Source organism: Pongo pygmaeus, chromosome 4 (assembly GCF_028885625.2).
Source record: "Pongo pygmaeus isolate AG05252 chromosome 4, NHGRI_mPonPyg2-v2.0_pri, whole genome shotgun sequence".
NCBI classification, from domain to species: Eukaryota; Metazoa; Chordata; class Mammalia; order Primates; family Hominidae; genus Pongo; species Pongo pygmaeus.
Window position 1 is genome coordinate 179,530,856 of NC_072377.2, and position 5,236 is coordinate 179,536,091.

At 46.0% G+C, this 5,236-nt stretch overlaps 1 pseudogene; it reads left to right on the forward strand.

The window, feature by feature from the left end:
* Positions 1 to 3,392: 3,392 nt before the first annotated feature.
* On the forward strand, positions 3,393 to 5,003 carry LOC129037441 (glyceraldehyde-3-phosphate dehydrogenase-like; annotated as a pseudogene).
* The last annotated feature ends 233 nt before the right edge of the window (positions 5,004 to 5,236 follow it).

The following is a 5,236-nucleotide window of genomic DNA, read 5'->3' on the forward strand; positions in this document are numbered from 1 at the left end:
CTTATTTGACCCAAGCACATGCTTTAACCCAGCCCACCTGGACACAGCATCCTCTCATTTTCCTTTGAGCCACTGAACATTTTCTGTATGCAGAAAAAGGGTCCCGGATGCTGGCTCACCACCGTCATGCCCATGCTCAGCCCTGGGAAGCCTGGCTGAGCCCTGCGGTGTTAAGCCTCATCCCGGCTGAGGAGATGAGATGAGTGGAGGTCCCACACGTCACCAAAGAGCTCAGAACAAGGCCAGAGAGACCAGGGAGTGTCTGAATCACACTCTGGACTATTGGGACAACAGCTTCTGATGTCTCAAGTCCAAGTCTCTGTGCAAGATCCTGGCCAAAGACAGGTTCACAGGTATCAGAGATGGAGACACAAAAAAAACGATGAGGTGCCTCAGGAGCTTTAATGTATTCCCCCTCCCCATCTCCAACATCTTCCCCAAGCCATCCTTGATAAAAAAGAAAATCCAGGTAAAATCAGCATGCTTACATAATAAGTACAAGACAATTCCTCCAACCCCCACTCCCTCCTATAAAGAAATTCTAGAATCACCTCTGTGAAAGACCCTTGCTGGTTTTTGAGACCAGGGTATGAAAACTCCCCAAAACCAAATACTTCCAAGATCAGGCAGACAATATTAATGATGGAAGCTGATGGGTTCTTACCATAGTGAATTTAATATTCTGTAAGTTGTCGTCTATACAGATACTTGCTTCATTCATTCATTTATTCATTCATTCATTCATTTCTACATGTTAAACACATAGGAATGCTCTTTGCTTAAAAAAACACCCCTGAGATTTGTCTTTAAAGATACAACCTTCTAGGTCTAGGTTTTGTCATCCTATTTTGATAGGCAGTAGATACAAGAAATATTTCACTTCCTTCTTTGTTATAACACAAGTGTGATACCTCATGACAGAGGACCAGTAGTGGCTGCACAACTTATTGAGGGTCACTACAGAGTAGTGAGAAGTGCAGTGAACTGGAGCTTGTGTGTCTGTCCAGGGAGGCAGCTGCTACCCACACCCAGATGGTTGCTGCCGCTGGAGTATTCAGTCCAGTAGTGCTACAGCTTCTTATGTTTATTTTTCCTGCAAGAGAAACCAGAAGTAAAGATTTTTTATGGGCTGGGCATGGTGGCTCATGCCTGTAATCCCAGCACTATGGGAGGCCGAAGCGAGTGGATTGCTTGAGCTCAGGAGTTTGGGACCAGCCTGAGCAACATGGCAAAACCCTGTCTCTACTAACAATACCAAAAATTATCCGGACGTAGTGGTGTACGCACCTGTGGTCCCAGCTACTTGGGAGACTGAGCTGGAAGGATTGCTTGAGCCTGGGAGGTGGAGGTTGCAGTGAGCTGAGATCGTACCACTGCACTCCAGCCTGGGCAAGAGAGTAAGATCCTGTCTTAAAAAAAAAAAAAAGTGTCAAATCTTCTTATTTTAAATTTGTCAACTATTTTAAATTAAAATTTAAAAAAGAAAAGAAGCTAAAATAAACAATGTCTACAGGCCACATCTAGCCTGTGGGCCACCACTGTAGTTCATTTTGTAACACTTGACAGAATTTTTAACTACAGATTCATTGGATTGTTGACTTGCTTACCTAGCACCCTGTTTGATTTTAAGGAGCCACAACTCCCAGTTTTAATCCTTTCTCTGCCATCACTCATGGGAGAGGGAGGTCTTGATTAACTCCTTACGCCTCTCAAGGCCTTAGAGTTCCCATTTGTTAGGGGGAGAAAAACAAGATTAGGTTAGTCTGACTTTTCCAAACTTTCCTAATCAAAAGAATCACTGAGTCACACAGAAAAGGGGTTACAAATTGCTCTTAAATATGTGAAAAATGCTCAGTCTCATCACCATGAGGAAATGCACATTAGCTTGGTGGAGATAGCTAAAAGTTGATAACGTGGAGGGTGTGAGAGCAGCGGTGCGTCTCATCTGTTGCTGTGGAATGGGCATGGTTCCTGCCTCTCAGAGGCAATGTGGCAATACCACTCAAAACAACAAAGGCACAGGCTTTTGACCCAGTCAGGCCACTTCTAGGAACGTTTCTTAATCATGTACACATGTGAAGAGATGTAGATACAAAATTGCTTCTTTCAGCATTGTTTGCATTGGCAGAGGATCAGAAACAACCGAAATGTCCATCAACAGGGGATTGATCAAATACACTATTGTTCATCTATAAAATAGATTACTATACAGCCATTAAAAAATGTGAATAGGGTAAATCTCTTGTTAAGTATTCTTGCTACAAACATGAAATGAAATAGAATACAACACAATAAAATAAAAGAGAGCACTTTATCTACTGGTGTGCTGGTAAATGTTGAACATCCAGTTCGGGGGTGGGGTTCACTCTGACTGCAACATTTGCTTGTGGTTTAAATAATTCCATCATGGTCAACTTCGAGCAACCAACATGAGGTCACTGAACTTGAACTTGAGAAAAGATTCATCTCTGTTGACTCTAGCCCATCACTGCCTTTATTAACTGATATGAAAAGATCTCCAAGTTGTATTGAATAAAAGAAAAGGCAAAACACAGAACAGCAGACATAGTAGGTATTATTAACATAAAAAAAGAGGAGAGGATAAAAAATATATACGTATATACATACTGGCCTGTGTATCACAGATTTCACTGGAAGAATACACACACAGACACACACACACACACACACACAAGTACACACACAGAGAGCCACTAATTTTGTAATTGGGGATGGGAACCAAGAGGCTGGTGGCGGGTGGCAAAGTGGATGGAAATGCTTTATTATTACCCATGTATACTCTGTCAAAGATCTATGATATGAATGTCTCACATATAAAAAATTGTTAAGACTGCCATGTATCACCTGGAAGATTTATTGAATGCTAATTCCGTGGCCTCTCCCAGGAGATTTTAACCTGACATCCTTGGTGTGATGCTGGAAAAATCAGTTTTTAACAAATTTCTCAGATGAGTCTTAAAATTAGGCAAATTTGAGTGGCACTGTCTAGCCCAACCTTTCCATTTGATGAGAAATGCAGTAAGTGTGGGGATTTTACATGGCCCACAGAGGGGAAGGGCCTGACCTCCAGGCACCAGGGGAGTCAGGGCTGAACCCAGGACCGACACGCAGCCTCACCCCCTTGCCTGGGCCATGTCCTGTGCTTTCCAGGGCTGGAGCCTGGGCATGGTCTTACCTGCAGCACTGAGACCCAGAAAGAGATATGGCCTGTCTGGGCTCACACAGCCACAGCCCAGGAAAATTCTACCCAATATACACCCACAAGAACAATCCACAGGAGTTCTCTGCTCCTCCCGTTCGACAGACAGCCACATCTTCTCATGCATTGTCAGCATGAGACACCACGGTGAAGGCGAAGGCTGGAGTCAATGGATTTGGTCATATTGAACACCTGGTCACCAAGGCTGCTTTTAACTCTGGTAAAGTGGATATTGTCACCATCAATGACCCCTTCATTGACCTCAACTACATGGTCTATATGTTCCAGTATGATTCCACCCCTGCCAAATTCTATGGCACCATCAAGACTGAGAACAAGAAGCTTGTCACCAGTGGAAATCCCATCACCATCTTCCAGGGCGAGATCCCTCCAAAATCAAATGGGGTGATGCTGGTGCTCAGTACATTGTGGAGTCCACTGGTGTCTTCACCACCATGGAGAAGGCTGGGGCTCAATTGCAGGGAGGAGCCAAAAAGGTCATCATCTCTGCCCCCTCTGCTAACGCCCCCATGTTCGTGATGGACATGAACCATGAGAAGTATGACAATAGCCTCAAGATCGTCAGCAATGCCTCCTGCATCACCAACTGTTTAACACCCCTGGCCAATATCATCCACAACAACTTTGGTATCGTGGAAGGACTCATGACCACAGTCCACGCTATCACTGCCACCCAGAAGATTTTGGATGGCCCCTCCGGGAAACTGGCATAATGGCCGTGGAGCTCTGCAGAACATCATCCCTGCCTCTACTGGCACTGCCAAGGCTGTGGGCAAGGTCATCCCTGAGCTGAACAGGAAACTCACTGGCATGGGATTCTGTGTCCTCACTGCCAATGTGTTGGTCATGGACCCGACACGCCATCTGGAAAAGCCTGCCAAATACAATGACATCAAGAAGGTGGTAAAGCTTGGTCATGGACCCGACACGCCATCTGGAAAAGCCTGCCAAATACAGTGACATCAAGAAGGTGGTAAAGCTTGGTCATGGACCCGACACGCCATCTGGAAAAGCCTGCCAAATACAGTGACATCAAGAAGGTGGTAAAGCTTGGTCATGGACCCGACATGCCATCTGGAAAAGCCTGCCAAATACAATGACATCAAGAAGGTGGTAAAGCTTGGTCATGGACCTGACACGCCATCTGGAAAAGCCTGCCAAATACAATGACATCAAGAAGGTGGTAAAGCTTGGTCATGGACCCGACATGCCATCTGGAAAAGCCTGCCAAATACAATGACATCAAGAAGGTGGTAAAGCTTGGTCATGGACCCGACATGCCATCTGGAAAAGCCTGCCAAATACAATGACATCAAGAAGGTGGTAAAGCTTGGTCATGGACCCGACATGCCATCTGGAAAAGCCTGCCAAATACAATGACATCAAGAAGGTGGTAAAGCTTGGTCATGGACCCAACATGCCATCTGGAAAAGCCTGCCAAATACAATGACATCAAGAAGGTGGTAAAGCTTGGTCATGGACCCGACATGCCATCTGGAAAAGCCTGCCAAATACAATGACATCAAGAAGGTGGTAAAGCAGGCATCCAACGCTCCCTCAAGGGCATCCTGGGCTACATGAGCACCAGGTGGTCTCCTCCGACTTCAACAGCGACACCCACACCCACTCTTCCACCTTCAATGCTGGGGCTGGCACTGCCCCCAATGGCCACTTTGTCAAGCTCATTTCCTGGTAGGACAATGCATTTGGCTACAGCAACAGGGTGGTGAACCTCAGGGCCCACATGGCCGCCAAGGAGTAAGACCCCCTGACCACCAGCCCCACTGAGAGCACGAGAGGAAGAGAGAGACCCTCACTTGCTAGGGAGTCCCTGCCACACTCAGTCCCCCACCACACTAAGAATCTCCCCTCCTCACAGTTTCCACGCAAACACCATGAAGAGGGAGGGGCCTAGGGTGCCCCACCTTGTCATTTACCATCAATAAAGTCCCCTGTGCTCAGCCAAAAAAACAAAAATGAAAAACAATCCACAGG